The following is a 24,027-nucleotide window of genomic DNA, read 5'->3' as shown; positions in this document are numbered from 1 at the left end:
ACTAAAACGTGATTTCCTGACAAGCTGCCCCCTTTGCCACTGCCCCTTTTGAAGGAGTGCATCTGCAGTCATCATCAAATGGGGACACATCCTGGATAAACCCAGAAGAGTGGGTTGCTGCAGTAGAGGGGGATGAAAATGGAACTGGGACAGAAGTAGAAGGGAGAACATGTGAGGGGCACTGTGCCTCTCAGAAATTCTTTGCTCTCTCTTGAAGAGAGTTGAACCCAAAGTGTGTCATGCTGCTGCCTCGACGTTATTACCATTTTCCTTTGGCCATGGATGTCCTACTCTCTTTCATTCTTCAGAGTTATCCCTGTTGCAGCCACCTCCTGTTATCCCACTGGCTCTATGGCATCTACGGCACCCTTCCAGAAGAGCACTTAGTCCAGTGCTCTTCTGGAAGGGTGGGCGTTCCTAGTATGAGGAATGTCCACGGTTGCAGACGTTGTGCTAACAGCAGAACCACATTTTTTGTAGCTTGCACAAGCCGAAGGAATTGTGTGACATGAAGTGGTTCAGTTTCTCAGGAGCTGACTCTAGTCATTATTAGGTAACCAGCTACACCAAGTTACACCAGTTGCACCAGATACACCAAGTTACAAGTGAGCATTTTTGCCGCCATTCTGTGAATTTTTCCTTTGAACTTTATGAGTCATGCTATAATGTAAGGCTTAGACATGTTTTCCACTCAGTGCAAGGTTTAGACACATTTTCCACACAGCAGGAAAACCTAGGAAACCATTAGGATGAAAGGCTAAAACATTTTCCTCAGCTTTCAAGTTTGGCAAATTTCAAATGACTCAACACCACCATTATTTTTTCCTTCACACATCATTCTACAAAAAAGGCTGTGTTTTGATGAGTTACAGGTTTTCTCCATCATTTTAATTTTGTCTCAGTCTGCAAGCAGGAGACTTTCAATGGCCATATATGAAGCTGACCTCTGGCTGAGAGGGGCACTTGTCAAAATAGTACAGGAAAGCTGTTGCTTAGAGGCTTGAAAAAGTGGTTGTGTACAGAGGAATTTTGACTTTCAGTGTAGTTCACTCTTACCAGAAAGAGTGAATTATTTTCAAGTCTCATTCATTAAGATAATACACTATATGGTGACAAAAGAAAGGTCTTTGTCAGTAGCTTGGAATGATTATTGAAGACAATGTGGTTTCTCTACTCAAGGTACTTTAATTGAGGATGTTTCTTTACCTCATGATCAGTGTGAAGCACTAGCAATAGAGCCTGTTTCACCAAAGCTGTAAACCCCTACTGATAGCCCTAGTGAGTGCTCTTGAGTAATTTGAAATTTAAAGCTGTAGTCCTGTTGACCTAGTCCCATGGCACAGAAGAACTGGAAAATGTAAAGGTCTCTTTGGTTCAGTTACATACCTCATGGAATTTTTTTTTCCTGAAAGCTGAGTGTGGTGATAAAGCTGTGAGCCAGTGGACCTTTTCTGTTATTTCTCCTCAAGTATTTGCCACTACAAATAATGTATTTTATAATATGTATAAATAAATATATGTGTGTATATATTAACTTATGATGCTCATATTTTGAATGACGAGTCACACCGAAAGATGTGATAAAGTGTGGGGTGAGAAGGAGATGGGTGTGAAAGCTGGAGTTTTACCAGGAGATGAAGTGCCAAAGTCTGATGTGCCATTGAAGTGTGCCAATGGAGGAGGAGGTGCAAATGAAGGCCAGTAGAGAGAACCTCCTAAATTCTTGCAGCTTGCTGGTGGTCAGCTTTACTGCTAGAAGGTATTTTAGAGCCCTTTATGCTAATGCTCTATACAGTGAGTGGAACTCTGCATTACACCAGCTCAGGTTGGCTGTGTACAGATAACCCTTAAACAGTGTCTGAGTTTGCTATTGTGGCTCTTAACTTCTCTGTTTCTGATTGAAATCAAAAGACCTTCCAGCAGTTTTCCTGGAGTTTGCCAGATTGCTTCAGACACTTTTAAGTGTTTTTTTCTTAGATTTGCATATTTTTAACAATATCAAATTACTGGGAGTTTTGTGCTGAGCAAAAGTATTTGAAGTGACACACCAAAGTCAGAGTTTGGTATCTTTTCATTAGCAGACTAAAATCACATTTCTCTGGCTAGTAAAAAGAGGGTCATTTTTTTTCTTGAGGAGATCACTGCATCCACCTCTTAGGAATCTGACAGGGCTGAAATTGGTGTGAACCCAGGGAAGTGGCTGCCTGGGCTGAGAGTTCCTCATGCTACTGTCAGCTCCCTGAAAGGAAGGGAATGGTTGTACAAGAGACTGGTAAGTGAGCCAGACAATGGGGAGAGAAGCAGAGAAGAAAGCTTAGGACAGACCTATGCAGACGATGGACTCTAGACTGGATCTGGACAGCTTCCAGACAAATCATGCCTGCTGCATTCCTGTTCAGTGTCTCAGTGTTTCTTACTCTTTCCCGGTCTCTTGGGAACCACCCCTCAGTTCTTAGCTGTGAGGGCAGCATGCAGGGCAGAGCCAGGACAAGTTTTGTTTTGCTAAATGGACTTTGGTAAAAATGAGCCTCATAGTCTTGGCTCAGGTGCTAGGATAGAGCAGTTACAGAACTCAGCAACATTAACTCAATGGGTCCAAACAGTGACTATGGTTTTTTCCATCAGCTCATCAGACAACTGCCTCCCAACATTGTTACCCATTGTTAACAGATTCTGTGTAGGCACTGCAGCTATGCTATTTATTTTGCAGCCTGGCATAGATTAATAGTTCTCTGGCAACCCTGCTCCAAGGCCTTGAAAGCCTTTATGAAGGGCATCAGTAGTAAAGCCACACTTAGGAAAAGCTGTGGTCACACAAAGCTTTTGCAAAGCTGCTGAAAAATCGGGCAGTGTCTCAGACATACTCACAGATACAACCTGTGGGGAAGGGGCAGTCGTTTCCTCCTGTGGATTCTGTTTGAAGATTGATGGCTGCCTCATGAGCTGGGAAGTGGATAGCATTACTTTCTACACAGAATGCAGGAGACTATGAATAGGAACTTACTGGAGTTTTTCTCATTCTGTGGGTATTTCCAGTAGTTGTGAAGAGGGATCATCTCCTTTTATGTCATTTAGCAAACTCCCGTCTGTGTCATTTGCTGTTTTATTTAAGCATTCCTGCCAGTATCCTGCCTCTTCTATCAATCATACAAACTTTATATTCCTTTCCCCTCAAGAGATGATTTTCCATACGGAGCATCCATGTGTAGGAAGGGTTAAAACCCTGACACTAATGAGTCCTTTTTGATTTGACATTGTTGAGTGAGCTACAGAAACCCTACCGGTTCTTGAGTACACTGCAGAGTAACTAGAAACAATGGAGCAAAAAAGAAACTGAAAAATCCAGTCCCAGTTCTGTGATAACAGCAGAGATATTTGGGAAACTAAAGTGCTCTTTCTGGACTTCAGTTTGGGTAGATTCTATGTTTGCTATCGTGTTTGAGAACTGTTTGTCTTGTGTTTTTCAACTAGTGAGGTTTCTAAATGTTTGAAAGTGAAAGAAATTACTCTGGCTTGTAGACTGGAGAATCTTGTACAGGACCAAGGCAAGACAATGACAAAATTCTTTTTCAGCTATATTCTGAGGATGGTGAGTTTAACAGTGTGTTTTTATGGCTGTGTTAAACCTATACAAGACAAGTATGGTGACTTTTTCTACATCAGAAGCTTGCTGAGTTCTTAGGCAAATTTCAGCTGTAATCTTTATTGTGATTTTTATTAAAAGTTTTTGCAGACTGTTCACAAAGGTGAAACATGATATCTACAGTCTGGTAAGTAGAGTACTTCATTAGGGTGAGACAGGTACACAAACTGAAACAAAGGAGTTTTTAATCTTTTTCTCTACTTCAAGCACTTGAACTACTTTAATCTTTGTGAAGACAAAAGAATTAAGATAATTATTTACATACTGAAATCGGTCCCTGCCTGCTCAGTTACTGAAGATAAAAATCAGAGCAATTTGTCTGGCATCTATTGTCCTCAGCAGTGCAATTGGCAGCTCTCATTTAGATTATCAGGGAGCTGACAAGTTCCTTCTGCTTAGCTCTGTCTGCCTCAGTCATCTGACTGACCTTATACAACCGATCCTAGCGTCTTAGAGGGGCTCGGGAATGAAACCAAGAACATCAGCTTGGGAGTGGAGAAGTAAAGCTTGTTCTGTGAGGAAGCAGTATGAAATTATACCATCTTTTATTCCCATGGCAGTTCAGTTTGTTCTTTCAGCTTCTTACCCAACATACATTTAAAATCCAAATAAGAACTAATCAACTCCAAAGCACAGTAATGACCAAGATTGCTATTTTCGCTTCCTCAGTGTGAATGAAATGCTATGGGAATGAGGTATCTCAACTGCATCAATGTTTCTAGCAATCCTGCTAGGTAAATATCTAGTAAATATCCGTGTCCTTTAATAACAGAAAAATCTGTCTTTCTGGTTTCACATTGATTTTTAATTGACCCTTATTAATCAGGATTGAAAGTAGTATGTTTGCAGAAAAAGTTAGGACACTTTTTCAGAAAACATTTAGGGTATGTGACTTCAGTGGGCTGTTGTGCATAATACAGCACTGCTACCTTAAAGTATTTATTTTGAGTTGCTTGAAATAGAGAAAACCAGAAAAGGCATAAGAACTAGAGATGGACCAGTTAAAGGGTGCATTTTCAAAATTTGTCACAATGTGGATTATGTTTTCAAAATGTTTTTCCCTGAGACTGCTTTTTCCTGCATAGTGTCCTGGGATAACTTTGTAAGGATTCTTTGAAGAACCAGTATCAGGGCAATATTGATAATGCATTTTGTCTGTCCTATAGTGGGAAATCTACCAAAGAGCAGTTTTTTATGAGGTGCTGTGTAGAACATAGATTTGCAACTATTTAGAGTCTGACCTGATAATAAGAAGTTCAATACAGAAATAAAACTAACAAAGGGTGGTGGGGTGTGGGTTTTTTTGGTGGAGAGGAGGGTTTGTACTTGTTTTAAGTACATTTATGTGTTTTCTAGCATATTATGGAATAGATTGTCCAAGACAATATGATGCTTGTTAGAAATCCAGGACTGACTTTATATGCTCCAAATTACCAGGAAACTAGTAAAACCTGTTGCTACTGATTAATTAGCCTGGTTTTATGCATAGGCAGATATGGTCACAATCAGATGTGTTAGAAAATGATGTGCTACTCCCCTCAAGCCCAGTATAAAGGTATTTTAGGTCCCTAATAAAAAAAATTTCTAATGCAGTACTGGGGTGACTAGAAGTTGCCTTGAGAAACGGTATTGGTATTTCTAGGAAAATGAGCAGTAGCTGTCATAGATAGTGCAAATCAGGATCAATACAAGCCTTTTGAACAATGAAACCTTACTTTTGTAGTAGGGAAGTGTCACAGAAAGAAACAATTTGTGTCAGCTTTTGTGAATCTGTATTGTGTGCTTGTCCTGCCCTGCAGTGGCTCAGAGCCTGCTTTGCACTCCACCACACCACTGCAATCTCATGCCAGGAAGCCCGTGTGATCACCGTGTAATTCTCACACATGCTTTGAATTTACCCTTGCATTCCCTTCTCACGTAATCTCATTTAGTCAGTCTTATGTAGCAGTGTCTGACCTACCTTATTTTATTAGAGCAGCAGATTCAGTTGAAAAACTTTGGAACTCTCAAATCTGGTGTATCCTAGGGAAGCTCTGTGTATAAAAAGAAGGTGGTTTATAGAGGGAGACAGACCTGCTCCTGCTTGACTGGGATTGCTTTGTCATGCTCACTCTGTAGGTCGTTGGACAGATGGTAAAATGAAATAGCTAAGATATGGGCGTGGGGAAAGGATAGAGTAGTGGAGCAGAACCATTCAGTCTCACCAGCAGCTAGTTCCTGCCAAAGTGATTTGCAAGGAATCAGAAAACTGTGCCAGCTCCCACAATGATGGCTTTGTGCAATGAAGTCATTAATAAATCCTTTTGCCTATTCATCCTTGTCCAAATTTCATTGAGGGAAGTCATGGATACAGATATTTTGCCACTCACAGTATGCATAATTTATGAAAGCATTTGTGTCATACATGTTGTTAACAGATCTGTGACAAAGGTAAGAAGATGCTGAAGACGTGGTATTTTTTCCTGCTGTGTTCGCTGTTCTTGAGGCTTGAGGCTAATCCTCATCCTAAAGTGAGGGTTACTCAGAAGGAGCTGGACTGTGGTATGTTTAACATTGCCAGAAGTTAATTTATCATAAATACTCAATATACAGAATATTATTTCTTAATAGAGGTGCAATGAAGGAACAAGCTTCTTAAATACTGAAACAGAATATATTCCTTCTGTCACCTCACACCAGGAACTCTCTTCCCTCATTTACTTCCTTTCTTATGTGTGCATCCCAGGTGTGAATTTATCCTTTATTAATGACTGCATTCTCCTAGGGTCCAGTAGTCTCTACTACATTCTTCATACCTAAATAATTTCTTGGAACCAGGATTCTAAAATGGTCAAAAAATTCTAATGGTCAAACAGTTGCTCTTTTTTTTAAAGTGTCAAAAACCTGACTTAAAGTGCAATATCTAACTGAAGATAATCAGACACAATTGGGGAAAAAAGCTTACCATTTTGGAACAGCCACGTAGCTGCACGCCTTTACTCTCACTCCTGCATTTAGCACAGGACAGCACCTGCATATGCTGTTCTGTAAAAAACATTTAGTAGCTGCCATAATTCTGCTCCCTAACAGGAAATTTCCACAATATATTTCCCATACTCTTTCTATTCATGCTAACTTTCGCTGTCTCTTACCTAAGGCTTACTCCATGGGTATGGAGGGCATCTAGTAGAATTTCAGTTGTTTACAGAATTAATATTAGTAATAAAGGCACAATTCAATGAGGACTGGGTCATGCTAAGGATTAATCGTCATTTATGTACTGAACATGCTGACAGGTAAACAATGGACTTGTGAGGTGAAAAATAAAAGGGCTTGTGCCACTGAGATGAAAGCAAGGTCCACTTATTTTGCTGTATGAACATTGTTTTAAAGGCTTCTGAGGAGCTGAAAAGTGCAGATGAAACATCAATCACCCAAAAAGTATTGATCTCCCTTTCTTCCTAGGGATCTCTGATGCCTTTAGAAATGAGAATTCAGCCTGGTGTTTCTTAGTGTGAGCGCAGGAATTCTTATGACAGTCAGCATGGCTTTCCAAGTGCTGAATGAACAGACTAAGATGGCACTCCCCTGCATTAGTGAGTAAGAGCAGATTAACAGTGCTTCTCCCAAAGGTATTTCTCATATATGAAGAGCTTGGTGCCTGACATCCTTTCCCTTAATGTGAGATTTGAAAGCTGAGGCAATAGATCCTGCCTTTGTGATTCTTGCCTGCTACAGGAACTTTGAGAGAAATTCCACCTGAGATCACTGGCTGCCTTCACTGAGAGTCACAAGAGAGCTTTAAGTTATTTCAGTGAGAGCCCATATTTTGCTTTGGACACAAGAATTCCCAGGGAATCATAACTTACTTCTCCTTCATAAAAGATGCACATTTTATAAAAAGATATTCCAGTGTTATCACAAAATTCAGGTTTTTGCTTTTCTCATACTATGGAGCCTGGTAATGAAAAAAACCCAGGTGTTTTTTATTCAGCAATTGTGAGGTCAAAAGTTAAAGACACTTGTGGTACAAGCATCTGAAAGCAGGACATCATTCAGTATTAAAGTTTTAGTTATGTCTTAATCAAAAGTGAGCAAAAAGAAGGAAGGCACAAGGAATTTGGAATTAAAAGATGCTCTGTTTGTTGGTAATAGGGTCTGTGAATATTTTCAAGGCACAAATAGCATTGAAACATTTAAGAAAGTAGAGATTCCTTAAAGCAAGTAAAGAAGGTAAGGAAATAAGTGAGACATCTGCAGCAGGCTGTAAAGGTTAAGGTGCAGTGGCAAAACATATGTACTGTGAAAGAAATGGGAAGAAATCATTTTAGAGGATTCTCTTTAAAACTCAAACTTCCTGTACACAAGCAACAATTCAGATAGTTCTGCATTCGACATACCAGCACTTCAGATGCATATGTCACACTTTTTCCATAAGTAACCACTACACAGAGAAGTTGCCTTGCTACTTCATAACTCACTTTTTCATCCAACAGAAATGAGGCAATCTGAGGTAAAGGTGGTCATCAGGTGCTTCCCAAGGACACCCACATTATGAGTGAAGGGAGCATAAGAGTTTCAGAAACTTGACACAAACTCTAGAATATGAAACACAGCTCAGGGACAAAATGATCCTAACAGATTATCTTGATCTTAGATTAAATGGCTTGTACTTGAGGCTAAGAGAAGTTATAGATGGGAATATTGGGAATTAGATGGAAAGAGATCTAGGTAAGAATCATAGAATCAGGGTGTTGCAAGAACTGTGTTAAAAATTAGGATTAAATTATTCAGCAGTATATCTGGGCCTTCACGTACCTAAATCCAATCTGCAAGGCATGTGGTTTCCTATGTCCTCTTGTAGGCAGGACAATTGGGATGGAGCTCCTGAAGCAAGCAGTATTCAAAGAGACTTTTCCAAGCTGGAGCGGGCAGGAGAATTTCTCAGTTGTTAAGGTCAACTATGTAATTTCAAGGTAAGTAAAGGAAATAAATTTCAACGTTTTAGGATGAAACAGCCTTTTATTACCACATTGCAATGATTACACAGCCGCTGTTTTGTTCAGTGTAAAATTTTAGTGGTTGATCTAATTCTGCTTCTGATTGCTTTTAAAAGTACTTGTTCTGCTGCACTCAGAGATGAGCTATATAAAGCTTCTGAAGGAGTACCTTGGCTGGTTTTTTTCAGTTGGTTTGTATCAGAGTTTGGGGCAAGACAGGTGTAAGCATGGTTATGATACAGCAGGGGGAATGAGCGGGAAAGAGGGCAGAATTGGTGTTATTAACAATCTGCTACTATGAAGGACCTGTAGCAGTGAAAATAATCTGTATTTGATGAAAAGAAAAAAAAGTCAAAAAAGGGATAAGATGAAAATGTGTATCTTGGCTGATGTAGCAGGAAGATGCTTTTTACAGAATATTTTTGGATGAATTTACATGATAAGTTACCATTTTAACTGGATGGGGCTCAACAAGTGTTTGCTGAAGAGGAAAATCTTTGTACCAGGAACAGCCAGTAGAAAAATGGTTGCAGAGTTTTGTACAAGTTCTCCAAATACAGAGACTAATGTAAAAGCTGGTCTTTCTACAGCCTTCAATCCCACCTTCCAATAGGCTATAAACAAAAAAAAAAAAAAACAAACAAAAAACAAAAAAAAAAAAACAAAAAACAAAAAAAAAAAAAAACCAAAAAAAAAAAAAAACCAAGAGAACATGGAGCCAGATTCTTCCAAGGCTACACACTGAAACACTGATGAGCAAAAGGCTAAGTCACATCAAGAAAAGTACCACAGTTAGGGAAAAAATACAGGGAGCACCAGAACAAGGGCTGAAAATGTTGGGGAGTCTGCATTCTTGGATCGGTTCAAGACTCAGGTGGGCAGAGTCTCTAAGTTATTTCATCTTTGAGTACAAGGCTGAACCAGAAAAAATCTCCTGAGGTCCTATTTCAGTCTCAATTACTGCATGATTTTCAAAACTCCAATTCCTTCCCCCAACCATAGTTCTTGAAATTGGCAATCTTCCCGATGTATAATCTGATTTTAGCTCATAGCAAACAAGATACCTAAAGGCAGTCTTACTGCCTGAGATGTTATCCAAAAGTTATGGTCATTTTAATGAAAGTAGCTGGTGCCTTCTGCCTCAGGGAAAGCAGATTAAAAGCAATTGTTTCAGAGATCTCTGCCAGATAGCAGGGAACAATGAGAAATGTATACTGCAAGATAAGATGACGTTTTATCTTTACAATGTTCAGCTCAGTTCAACACACCCATTTGCAAGACAACATCCTTGAATATCAGAAATATTTGTTTTGGCAGGGAAATAATCAAGTAAGATTTAATTTAGAAAAATGGATCCTCTCCAGAACCCTTTGCTTAGACAAGGAAGCAGAATGGGAAAACAAAAGCTTAGATGGTCTTCAGCAAATGCTAGCATTCGGATAACCTGGATTTATTTATAGATGTAGCATCTGAGATTAAACATGGATTTATTCTTTCCCTGTCAAGAAGATTTTCCTTTCAAGAGTTCATTCTTCTCCCAAGGAAGTTTTTTGTTACAAAAAACTCCCGCCTCTCCCCAAAAACAAAAAAACCAAAACCAAACCAAAACAAACAAACAAACAAAAAAACAGAAAAAAACCCTGGCCAAATATAAAGGATTCTTTTTCCAGGATGCTACACGGTGTAATGGTACACATGTCTTTCTTTCCTAAAATATACCTGGGTCAGTCATTTCTAAGAAATTGTTTTACTGAAGCACAGATTTTGCCTTTTATAGCCTAAGGATTTTCAGTGATCAGAGGACCTTCTTGGTCTTTTGACATGCAGTCTAATATTCCCCCTTTCTGTATTCTGTAGGCTCAAAATCAATGCTCTCGATTTCCCAGAAACTTCTGCTTCCTTTATTCCTGGCACTTCCCGGCATTTACCTCTCAGTGGCACAGGCTTCTCCTACAATCAGCGCAGACTGGAGAATAAACACATGGCTACTGTAAGTATTGTACAGAATGCAGGTAGGAGGACTCTGGGAGGATTGCAAATGAAATTAAGAAATATACTGGGAAATTATTTTTCTGATCACATATGCTTTATCATTTAACTACAATCCAACAATAACAATAATTTGAATAAACTTCTTAAGAAGGAAACATCCCCTGACAACTAATGTTGTTTTGTGAGGTTTTTTAAATTATTTTACCCCAGAGGTCTCTTTGGGAAGTATCAGTTCAGACATCTGTTAGCATGCTCAGCTTGTCCAGACACTGCATGAATATTCAGGACCGCAGAGTTTACAGTGGCCACATTTGTTACTTTCTTTGATAGTATAGCTGGAAGGTCGACTCTACAGCTAATTATCTATGTGCTGGTACAGTGTATGTTGCCTTCCAAAGAGCTCCTGCTAAAGGAAGGGCACTGTCACAGTGCCAAACATTCAGAATTTCAGAAACTCCAGAATTTGGGTTGCTGTGGAAAACTGACTTAGCTTCATAAGCCTGTGCAGTGTAAGATTGTCTGTAATGACGTGATTACACACAGATTTTTCCAGTTATCTCAGCATTTTTGCAACAGAATTTTAATACAATGGTATGAAATAGCATAGCTTTTCTTGGAAGTGGGGAGGGCTAAAACTTCTGGAATGTCAGAAAAGTTTGCAAGGTGCTAATCTCTACTATTTGGGTTAATGGAGCAGCTGGTAACAGCAGTAGGCATTGCTGTATTGTGAGCCAAATAACACAGCAAGAGGGATCATCAGGCTAAAAAAAAAAAAAATTCACAGCACAAGATGTCCTGATTCCAAAGGAGCATGGACATGCAGTTCTGCCTTCTGTCTCAGTGAGACTGGTGGCTGGAAACTGCTGTCATTATGCCCCCAGCCTCTCTTTTTTTTTAATCTCCTGTTATATCACTATTGTGAAGAAAAAGGTGTATGAGCTGAAAAGGGGAGGATTAAAATGGTAATGGTGATAGAAGGGACTTTGTGACTGGCAATACTAGACACTGGTTTGGTCAGGGGCAGTCTAGGGGAAAAAATCTTATCTTTTAGAATTACAGCTTCTTTTTCCAGGTATTTTGCTTTGCCTAAAAAAAATTAAGAGGAAAGTGGAGTGACTCATGGTTTGAACTTCCTCTTGGGTGGGGCTCTGTCACTATGGTATGGTGCTGCCACTGTAGTAATGCCTGAGAAAAGAAAACCCAAGTAATCAAGATGAAAGGGTAAAAAGTGATGCTTTCAGTGTCAGCTCTGTTATGGTAAATGAGGCTTTTATAAGGCTGTTCTAACAACCATTCAACTCTCTATCCTACTTGCTTGGTCTACAGCTTTTGCAACTCCTAATCATAGTCCTAATATCTAAGTCTGCTGGAATTTAGGTTTCAAGAGATTTCTGTTGATATCTTAGTGGTGGTTTTTACAGAGAGGAGATTGAAAGGATTTGGGGCTGGACAAAAAAAAAAAAATTGAGTAATGTAAAGATCTAAAGGAGATATTGAAAACTTTCTTACAGGAAAGAGCAAAGTGGAACAATTACAACACTGATAAAACTTGGATTGTATATTTATGAGCTAACTGGCTTCTGCTGTTGCAGTCCCAGAGACCTTCACATTGATCTGCCATGATAAACTGGAATGTCCTGTGTTTCTGTGAAATTGTGACATTTTTGTAAACTTGTCAAATCCTGCACCACACTGAAAATTCATGTCCTGGAAACATTTGCGTATAATCTGTTTTTTAATACCAGGCATGTTCCTAAAATACTTTAAACCCTAGAAAACCCATTCTTCATTCTAGATAATAGAAGCAAGAAGTCCTTTCAAACCTGATTTACAGGCCATTTCCTAAATTGTTCCCTTACAGCAGATGTTTTCTTTACTGAGTTTGGCCTTTTTTTCCCAAGGAGCAAAGATGGAGGAGAAATTGCTGTGTCCATCTCAGGACTGTTTATTGCAGTTATCTTTGAAGTGTCAGGGGATACCACAGGCCACTTGTCCATGTTGCTACAGAGATGCCAGCTAAGAATTTATAGTGTAACAGTCAAGTTAAGTAGAGGATTTAAGTATGTACAGCAAAATTTCTAATTACTCTGTGGGAAGTAGCACAGTTTGTACCATAAAGACACACTTTCCTAATTTTGATTTCTAAGGATCCAGTTACAGGATATGATTAACTACTGGAGACTCTGAAAAGAGATTTTTAATGATCTCTTTTCAAAACCAGACTCCTTTGCTGAGTATTAGAAGTGCAGTTAATTTACATTTCTTCCTGCATGTGCCAGCAAATGAGCTGACTAGACCTACTGCACATGAAAGCACTGACGACATTAGAGAGTACAAGGTTGCAAATGGAAGGTTGCAGGTATAAAGGGGATCTAGACTGATTAAGCTTTTTGACAAGCTGACCTACAATTTACGAATAAGGCTTTCAGAAGGGAATATGAAACAATCCTTACAGTTCTTACTATGATTTTCAAGAATTTTTTTTTACTCTTAGACAAAATGTGGGTAATTGAGCATTGTTTATAAACTAACGTTCACAACTTTGCAGATTGCCTTCTATATAGCTCTTCTGAGACTCAGTCCCCCTAGATTTGTCTGAGACTCTCAAATTAATAAACACAGTCAATTGTTCAGTCTACTGTATTGCTAGAATTGCTTCTTCTTAATATAAATTATATTGATGTCCCAGTCTGCCGGATTTTATATTTCAAAGATTTCAATCCATGGTAAGAAAGCCACTGTGTCCATTTCTTTTCCTCCAGCTGGATCTACAGTTTTCTATCTGGTTATCTTGAGAAGCCCATTTATACCAAATTGGATAAAAATGTAAGTTTGCAAAGATGATTTCAGTTAGCAAAGGGAGGAGTTGAAACACAGGCCTTACATTTCTGGCATGTCTCTCTTTTCATATAGCTATGCCTAAATATCAAATGCAAAATCCAATTGATGGATGCACTGCTTAGAAAGCATAAGAGCGAGTTTGTGATAGCAGTTTTTTGTTAAGTAATTTTCCTAGTGCTCAAATTGTAGCCATTCTTATTAGATGCCAAACTATTCCCGTGTTCATAGTACAAAAAAAAAGGGAAGGAAGAAAAATACAGACATTGTTCTGTACCTTAACATATTCCATGCTGCACCCTAGGAATCTCTTGCATGCATCTTACATACAATATTCAGATTTCTTCTGTACCCGTAGCAAGTCACCTGCAATCTTCCAGTCTGTTGTAATTGACCTGTGTTATTTCTTTAGAAAGTTGAGATGAGAATTTTCCTACTGATCCTTTATGCTCTTGGTGTGTGGACATAGGACTTGTGTTCAGTGAGGTGACAAGATGCTGCAGGCAGACCATGTCACACTTGAGCTTGTTTCTTTTCCACCAATAACAGTTCCTGTGTCATTCTTGCAGATACATGAATACAACAGTTATCTATGTTCACAAAGGATATAAATATAAGATTTTCACTACTATGATCAATGCCACATTTTTTATTATTGTTCTTGTTAGAGTTTTTTCCCTCAAGATTGAGAATATTTGGCTTTTTTCTCAACTCAAGTTAATTCAATTCCTGTAAGTTATATAATTCAAGTCATAGACTTTGTTCCCATTCTTCAGTTTTCATTGCAAATATTTCTATTATCTTCTCTGTTATTCATAAGCAGAGTAAGTAGACATTTTTCCTAAAATGACCTATAGCTGCCATGTGACAAGCAGTGGCAAATATTACTGAAAATCATGGTCAGAAAGGTAATTTTCTTATGTAGCACACAATTAAACACTTTAGGTTCAAGTGCACTCCAAGCTGTGCTGTCACATTCCTATTGAGAAGCTCATAATCTCTGTGTGAACTCACCATTTTTTTTAACCCATCTGATTTTAATACAGTATAAACAGACCACTCCATCCGATCAAAAATAACAAACAGACTGAGGCTGCATCGGCACCTTTCAGAAAAAGTCTTTGATCATACTGATAATGAAGCACTCTGTGTGAAAAAGCATCCATTTTTTTCAACACTGATAGACAGAAAAATGTGCTAACATCATCTTCCAAAGGATTTAGTCCTATTTAGCAGTATTTCACTAATCATATAAGAGAGTTTAATTCTCTTGTGCAAACACATAGCAAAAATGGCAACTCTGCCCTAGATTTCCACTGCATGGGAGAGGCTTCTGTGAAGCGTATTCAGTTGTGAACTGCAGGAGAACAAGGCCTAAACCAGGAGGAATCAGTGGCTTTTCCAAAGGGAATACTCTCACTCTTTCCCTTATAATAACTTCTGTCTTTTTCTTCTTCCATCTCCAAGCATTCATATTCTTCAGATTCTTAATTTCTAAAATGCCTTTGCTTTAACTAAGCAATACCTGTTGGTGATGTGGTTTTGTAATTAACATCTGTTTTGGTTTTGTCCATTGTTCTTCTAGTTTTAAGCCAGATTGATGCTTTTGCACTAGTAGACTATTCCCTTGTTAGTTCTCCAGCAGTCTTCAAATCACACATTAACTTGGATTTGAAGGTTATTTGTCTTTAATATCAATGTGCTTTCTAAGACTTTCCTGATTGTCTTTTGAGCTGATGAATTTTCTTTCACTACAGTCTTGCTCAGCCTCTCCAATACTTACTTAGAAGAGCAATAAGACATTTTGGGAATTTTGGTCAAGAGTTATTTTGGAAACCAGCATTTGTTAATTAACCAAAGCTATGATTTATAATTAAATTATTTCAGAGTTGAAACCCTTCATAGGTGCTTTGCAAACAGCTTAAAAGTGTTTTTTAGGTAGACAGCTCTTGCACTGCTGCTTGGTCTTCACTTGTTAGTAGTGATACATGATCTGTGATGGTTCCCAATGTGATTGCAGTCCAAAGCTGTTTGTTTTGAGATAATTCAGCATCTTGTATAAGTACAGGTCACACCCAAAAAGAAGGCTCCTCTCAGACAGTCCTTGAGCAGCTTCTTATCTACTTTTCACCTTTGTTGCAGGAGTTATCTCAGCAACACCCAGTTTTTCCAGCAGTTTCAACAGTCCTTGTAATTCAGGGCATCCCCATGGCTCTCAGAACAGACTTCAGTTTAGAAAGACGTGCCAGAGGTGATTTTGTTCAAGCAACTCTTATCACACACAAAAAACAAGCGGGATATAAACAACTTAAAAGAACTAAGCAATTACTTGTCAGCTACTGTCACTATCTTGAATTCACTGGCTAAGCTTTAATACATGGACATCCCAGTGGGACACAGGATGACTTTTCTAAGTCAGTCAAGGAAGTTACTCAGTGCTCCTTGGAACAGGCTGGTTCTTGATGGTTATAAGTTGCCTTCTTCCAACTTCCAGCTTTTTTCCTTACAGTTTCATACCTTCCCATGCTAGTGTTTTTCCTGTTGAATCTTCCAGCTACTAACCTTCACAGTGTCAGTAACTACACTATTTACTCTCTGCATTACTCCTCTTTAATTTCATGGCCTCATACCCTCTCACATTTTAATAGTTATTTTCTTAGCATACCTGAACCAAGGTCCCCTACCTGTGCAGCACCCAAAATAGGTCTTGGAGGATTGGCAGCTGGGCCAGGGCTGAGAGTTAGGTAATATAAAAGGCTCTTTAGTGTCCCTGTCCTAAGCAACTTCCAGTACTTTTCAAGAGTGCCTGAAGATTTGCTTGAAATGTCACCCTCAACATTAAATTTAAAAGGTGTCTTTGCTACAAGAGAAGGAAAACTGTGGTCCAGAGAATTATTTTTTGTGTGTGTCTTGTAGCTGCTGTTCAGAATACTCACTTGAATGCTCAAATTCAAACTTTGAAAGCATGGCACCCAGATTTTCTTTGATTCCAGTATTTTTTCAAAAGAGCTGTAATTTGCTGATTTCTAGAGCATAACACAAACTTACTTGCTTATTTCAAGGTTTCTTTCATGTCAAGCTTTTCTTCAGAATAGGAAAAATTGTTTCTGTTCAACCAATGCTAATGCATTCTGACAGATAAAAATGTTTCAATGAGAAATATTTGATAGTGACTTTTTGGAGGGTACAGTCTATCCAGTAGGAAATCACACAGACCCTCCCTTTGTGCCAGCTCCATTTTCTCACCCAAACCAGGGTGATTCCATGATATATCTGAGAGTCTCCAATTATTTTCTAAAGTCTGCTTCACTGGCTCACTACAGAACAAAGGCCTTCAACATCACTATCTCTGAAGAGGTGAGTATGACTTGCTTGTAATAGAATTACAAATATTAGCCAGATGGATAGTCAGCAAAAAAGACTAACACCTTATCTTTGCCATTTCACATAGATTTGGGTCATACTTACACCACTTATAAAAGGGATTCATGACATTCAGTTTGTCATCATTTAAAGCAGTCAAAGTCCCTCTCAGACTTCAGTCTGAACTTCTCTGCAGCTCTAGACAAAGAATGACAGAATGAACATCACAGAGTTGGTGTGCCGGGAGTGGCAAAAGGAATCTAAAAAAGCTTTTCTCAGCATGGATTCCACATAAAAAAGGGCAAGACAAGAAAAAGTGTACTGAAGTCCCAGTCTGCTGCACAGTGGCCCATGATAAATGTATTGGTTATGTTGAGAACTAGAATAAATCCTCAGACTTAACAGAGCAGTAGAATGAGGCAAGCCGCAGGTACAAGCAAACTAAGCTTTCTGCTGTGGTTGAAGAACATACAAGACCTCTCAGAAATGCCAGTTTCCACAATGGCGTTTGTAGTCAGAGTTTCCACAATGGCATTTGTAGTCAGAGTTTCCAATAAGTTTTGCTAACTGTAACAATGCTAAGAGGGTCTTTATGAAAACTGGTGATACAAATGGTTCTAGTAAACATCATCACAGTGGTTAGCAGCAAAAAGGCAAATGAGATTTTTGAGTCCTTGCCTCTGACATATTCAGTATATTTAATATACTGAAAGTCCCAAAGGCAGAAGTTATGTCTGTTCTTTCTAAGCATAATGCTTGTTTAGTGGTACATGCTCCTGAATCAAGTCCATGAGAAATCTCTCTCTCATGTCGCAAAGAGCACTGTCAGTTCCTTAGAAATCATTCTGGGGCAAGAAAATACTAAATCAAGACATGGATTATCTAAAAGTAAAATAAACAGGAGGTGTTGGGGGTTTTTCTCCAAGGAAAACTTAATTTTCAAGCTGATAACATTACCTGATTTATTTTATTTATAGCTTGATAGTACTTTTAATCTAAACACTTCCTTACTCAGATGTTTTATTTCTGAGGTGAGTACTTTTATTTGTTCAGACCTTTTGAGAAAAAGCAGTATCTAATGTTTTCTACGGATACTGTCTGTGTGCTGGCTCATTTGCAAAAGCTTGGAGGAGACAAGAAAACTGGTTTATTTTTAATGCAAGATTCAAACTTACATGAATAAGTTACCCCATGATAACTCTTCCTAACTATATCATACTACACTTTAGTCATTCTCTGCTCCTCTGAGTGCTAGATTTGCTCTCAGTCTTTGAAACAATTATAAAGAATAAGCGGTAGCCATCTGTCATATGAGTCTCCTTTCATTCCTCTTCAAGGTAAAGGTATCTCTGCTATTGGTAGCCTGTCTTCTCTGCAAAGATTCTTGATTTCTGACTCCTGGAGATTATATGCAATGGAAAATAATGGTCATGAGTCTATAAATGTGATGCAAGAAATTAAGATATGATTTGCTATGAAATTTGCTATGAAATGTTTTAAAAATATGCCAATATTTACTATAAGATGATGAAATTCAGAATCTGCATTGCAAACTGAAGCTTTGTCTTCTAGGAGTTTCCCTACTTTTCCAAAGATTGGCTCTTTTGAAAGGCTGTCAACTTTTCCAAATTCTTTATATTGTTAAGGTGATTAATTTTTTTTACTGGAATTACTCGTTTCCCTCATTTTATTAACATACTAATTTTTTCTCTTGAAATATGTTCTTCAGGAATAGCCTTTAAATTGTTTCTTTATATGTGTTCAATATCAGTGAGTTTAAATCTTCATCATTTGCTTTATCTTCTCTGAGACTTAGAATATATGCAATGCTAATTTTTTCACTTCAGTTGGTGTAATGAAAATTTTGTATTTTTAATACTGGTCCATTACAAGAGGATTGGTGTATAATACCTGATTATGATGCAGCTATAGGAACTGTAGCTTGAGAAAAGCTTAACTCTGCCCTCAGCAGTTTTTTTCTCTATGAACCTGCACAGATTGCTGAGAGTTTTGCAGCAGCGAGCCCAGTGCTGCTGAGGCTGATGGCTACATCACCTCCTGAAGTCAGTGTAAATGCAGGCAGATGTGTCCTAAAGATCACTGGCTATGTAGAAGTGTTTGCTGTTCTGTCAGATTCAACCACCCAGTAGATCTTTGCAGGGAATCTAGTAAGTAAAGGGACCTAGAAGATAACATTCAGTGCTGGGGCTGAACAAACCACACAGTAATCTTCCTGGTCCTTTGAAAATCTTAGAGATTAGCATAAAATAGTATATACTGGTCTGCCACAAATATGCACACTGTTTAGTTGCAGTTCACAGGAAGGAAACATGCACCATACATTGTAGATGTTAATAGACTTAATAGGCAGGTGCTGAGAGCCCTTTTTTCCATGTGGGAGGTTGAATAACTATTCAAGAATAAATTGTAATATATAAAAATTACTGTCTGATACCCAGTGTTCCTAATCTCTGTTATAAAATAGTTCAGTGTGTCCCCAGACATCTTTTCATTAGATTGCAAGTGAACCAGTTATGTCAGCCATGCAAGGACTTAAATGATCCTAATGATAAAGAGGCAATCAGGGCAGTGTTATCACTTTGTTCACTCAATTCCAGTTACTGGCAGAAAGCAACAAATTCACGAATGATTTCACAATCTATATGTATTGACTACATGAAAGTTTAGACAATGTGTTTCTAATCACAAAAGTAATTGCATTTGTGTCTGTGTCTAAGGCAGAATCCATCTGTGCATACAGTCACAGAAGACTGTTTTGGTTTTTTTCCCTGCAGACAGCCAGTACCAGAGCCAATTTGACTATAAGCAAACAGAAGTTGATTATCTCATTACTTCTGAAGAGGTAACCAAGAAAAATTCAGAAAGAAGCATTAATTATCCCTACATTAGGACACAACAGAACTCATTGTGTCAACCTGACAGTGCTTGTTTCACCATGAGAGAAAGAATATTAGTTACCTTTTTCTCATAGGAGCTCCAAGATATTTTCAACTGGTTGGTCTAAATCTTGGAGATGAAATATAATAATACTGAGAAACAGCCATGTCTCTTGTGTCCCGTAATGCTCCCCCTTTCTGTAGCTTAAATACTTTCCCAGATGACAACATTCAATTTATTGGTTATCTTAAAGACATCAGTTTCAGTCTGTGTTGGTGTTGGAGAATCAAGTTCAGGAGTTTACTCAAAACCCTCTGAATGTTGCTGCCATGCAGAGTCTGACCATCATGAACAGAATGGCTGCAGTGTAAACTCTGCACAGGACCACTGTCCCTATAGTTCTCCATATACCTTCATGAGAGGGTCAGGGAAAAGTGAGACTATGTAGCACATGCTGCAACATCAAACAAATGAAACTAGAAAGGTGTTTGTAGTTTGAATCAAAGCTCAGAGCTTTTTAGATTTCACTTAGATCTTGCTGGTTTCGTGGTTACCTGCAGTTGTGCTTGTTCTCAGCTGTCTTACAACAAGTTTTATTCACACTTCAAGCAGGGCTGAGTTTACAGCCCCTTTCTCCATAAATGTACCTGATGGATAGAAGCAAAGACTTTCAGACAGGTAACCCACATCACTGTTTCTTCATGTTAGCTCTATACATCAAGCTGGGTTAGAATTCCAGAATTTATGACCATTTTTAATCTATTATAATTTCATTAAAGAAAAATGTGAGCACTCTTTTCTTAGTTTTGGTCACTGGACTTTTTAACAGGAAAAGAGGACTTAGAATGATTAGAGCCTGTCAGTATAAGTTCAAGAAGTAATGGTGCTGCTCACTGAGAGCTTTTGACACAATAATGTGTTTTCCTGTTCTTCAAAATTTTATTTTGCCCCAGGATTATATTTACAGTGAACCAAGGATTCATTACAGGCATCAGTAGGAAAAGCTGGCAAATCATAATGGTTAGAAACGGATATGAGTTTATTCAAATCATAATGAACATTCAAAAGGTGTAGTTCAGCCATTCCAGGAAATGACAATTCCAGAAAAATTTTATTTTCCAAATCTTATAGTCACAGAACCAGACTCCACATGACTGTAGGAGAAGATTAGCACCAGAAAGAGCCTGGTGATTCTAGAACTCATTTGTCATTGTGCCAGTTTTAATTAAAAACCTGTTGGGAATTGAAGAGCCTTTGACAAAGTTAAATGTGTGAATCAGCATGAAATCAGTATGAATTTCCACAAATGAATCTTCAAGCAGTGTGCATAACTTGTGCCTTCAGTCTTTCTAGTGAATCCTCTTCTTTTACTTTTTTTACTTCAGGTTCCAGTTCTCCCTGCTGCACTCCAGTCTTGGCTTCCCTGATGTAAGTTGATGGTTTCAGTGCCAAGGAAAGGTAGCTGAGCCCTTCAGAGACAAAAGAAATTCTTCTGAACTTACTGTGAACAATTATTGGTCGCTCTTGGAGATTTCATCTGCCACTGCTCTTTCTGTTTTGAAACTCCATATTCTCTGCTTTTCTTTTTCTTTTCAGTAAGAGGAGATACCTCTAAGAGTGTTGGTGTTTTTTCCTTATTGGAGGCTCAAAATGTTACATAGTTTGCCTGGGTTGAGACAGAATTCACGGCTGGATTGAGTATGTGTAGTAGTTGGAGTGAATACAAAAATCAGGCTTAAACTCCATTTCAGGAATCATCTTAAATCACTTCAACCAAATACAATAAAAACAGGACTTTAAAAGGGGAATAAAAGAAACACAATGCCACTACTTAGATCACTCACTGTAGACTTGAAAATGCTCAGTGAGACTATTCAGCAGCTCAATCCAACCCACATCTTCTAAGGGAGAAGGACACTAATCACAGCGGCATTAAGACAGAGTATAAGCACAGGACAGTTCTTCCATCCAGAGAACTGTTCACTTATGAGAACTGAGTCTTGCCAGCTGAAATGAGACTTAGCATATTTCATTCCTAAAGTTATGGTTCATCCCAGGTACTTTACATACAGAAAAAAAACCCTTCAATTTAATTCATTGCAAGAAACATGGACACCTCTTTGTCATGTATATTTTGCATTGTTCAGTTGCAACTTAAACCAAAATATTTTTTTTTGTGAGATTTTCTCTGTCAAGCTCTGCCCTGATCAGCTTGCTTGTCACCTAGCCCTCCATTTTCCTCATCAAGCTACAACCTGATAGGTATGAGGCACTAATCACCAAATGTGCTTTTCCCTCACAGCAGAAGTCACTGGTAGAGAATTTTCTGTCTTATGCTTTACAGAGAATAGTGATTCCAGTGATCAGTGGAAAGGACTGTAACCAGTTCCTGAGCACATCTGGTCGGAAAGCAAGACTGAAACTATAAAAGGGAGTGTCCAGCTTTAAAGACTGTTATGGGACAGGTTTACCCTGTGCTGGACTTCAGTCCTGGTCATTCAGCCATATGGATCAGGGGCTGGCATAGAACAAGTGTTTGCTCCCTTTCAAACACTGGGTTTGGGTTCCATTTGCATTGAATGCAGTATGGCAGCAGAGCTGAGACAGGCTTGAGTCTTGTCCTTACAGAGTCAAGCCATGACCAGAGAATGGCCCAAACTGAGGAAGTGCAGTGCACACTGGCATCTTTGGGCTTCAGGGTAACATCTCTAACTTTATCACCTCCCTCTGCCTTTGTGCTTTGCCTGCTGCCACAGGCAGGACAGAGTAGAAAATCAGTCCTGTGGGATGCAGGGAGTAAAGGACAAGGAGCAAGGGGGTGATGGCAGAAAGAAGCAGGTGAGAGGTACAGAAGGTGCCTCTGAGGTGAACAGAGGTGAGAAGACTGCTGAGGAAAAAGGTGAGCTATCAAGGAGAAGAAAAGAAAGAGAATGAAAGGGTGGGAATCAAAAGTCAGATGTTTAGAAAAGCAAATAAGAATAAAGCTGGGGTTTGATCCAGGAAAATAGGGATAGATGAAAATAAGAGGAACCCACAGGACAAGATGATCAAGTAGAGAAGAAAATAAAGATGGAGAGAAAGCAAGAATGGAGAACAGCAGAAACCAAATTTTGAGGGGGACATACCAGAAGAGGAACAAAGGCAGTGTCAGACCGTTGAGAGAGTGTAAGAAGTTTATGTGCAAGTTTTTTGCAGGGTTTTGTGCTTTTCAGTACATATGAATAGTAGCGCCCTTGAGAGACATGACAGCTAATTAAAGGGAAATTGCAAACAAATTGAGTTCCTTGAGAAAGATGCTTCTGAAGTGCATTTTATTATTATTTTCAAATGTATTTATATTTGTCCTTTTTGAAGATAAACTAGGGAAAGGATTTCCTCTTCTTAATTTGGCTCACACTAGCCTGACTGGACCTGTAATAAAAATTAATCAAGTGAGGAGCCATATTTCTTCTTATAGAATATTGCTTCTGTTTCAGGCCTGTGAATGTGTGCATTTTCCAGTGGTGGGTAGATGTAAATGTTGTCGATAGTAAAGCTTTCACTCTATGTTAGATATAACATGCAATCTCTGAACCCAAAATGATCCCCCCACCCCCTAGCAGTTGTAAGTTATAGAGGGTCCACCAGCCATTTGGGGTGCCAGCATAGGGACGTGACAAGGACAGCACTGCTATCCCCAGCAGAGCTTAGGAGCATTGAGTGCCTGAGTCCTCATCACTCTGACCATTCTCTAGGAAGGCTCATGGGCAGAGTGTCTCTGTGGTAAGTGTTTCTCAGTCTTTTGGAGAGTTGTATTAACCTAAATCAGAGCCCATTCCTACCCTGAAGTTAACTAAAGTTCAGGAGGCAGAAAGCCACTCTCGTCTCCTGCCCTGGTGAAGGTCTTACTATGGGAACAAATCCCAGAGTGCTGTACCTGAATATACCTATCTGAATTTAAGGTAATTTTATATGTTTTTCTTTCCTCAGGGTCATCTGGTTATTTGCATTGATGTTCGCTATCAACTGGAGGATGAGGAGGACCTTCACAGCCATTGCTGATGTCCTTTACTTTTAAAGAACAATAAGAGAAAAATGTAGTCTTCCTTCTGTTCTTATAGGGAGTAGATGCTATATCATTAAAAGCATGGCTTTTCATCACTATTTTTAATGTTTTACTAAAAACTTCTTAAGCACTTTTCACAAAGCAAATCTGTTGTTTTTAAGTACAGTGAGCATAGCTAATTGTTATTGATGTTTTGGAGAACTTGCTGCAGCCTGATGAGAAGGAGTGACTGGTTCTTTTCACTAAAGTTGTAGGCAATACATTTTCTT

The 24,027-nt window shown here is 38.7% G+C and overlaps 1 pseudogene; it reads left to right on the top strand.

The window, feature by feature from the left end:
* The window catches only part of LOC136290346 (BPI fold-containing family C protein-like), a 25,501-nt pseudogene extending 1,474 nt beyond the window's left edge, over positions 1–24,027 (top strand).

This window comes from Chamaea fasciata, unplaced genomic scaffold (assembly GCF_029207755.1).
Source record: "Chamaea fasciata isolate MVZ Bird 193981 ecotype frontalis unplaced genomic scaffold, bChaFas1.0.hap1 SCAF_5, whole genome shotgun sequence".
Taxonomy (NCBI): Eukaryota; Metazoa; Chordata; class Aves; order Passeriformes; family Sylviidae; genus Chamaea; species Chamaea fasciata.
Note: the sequence above shows the minus strand (reverse complement) of the source record. Positions and strands in the feature narration are given on the sequence as shown.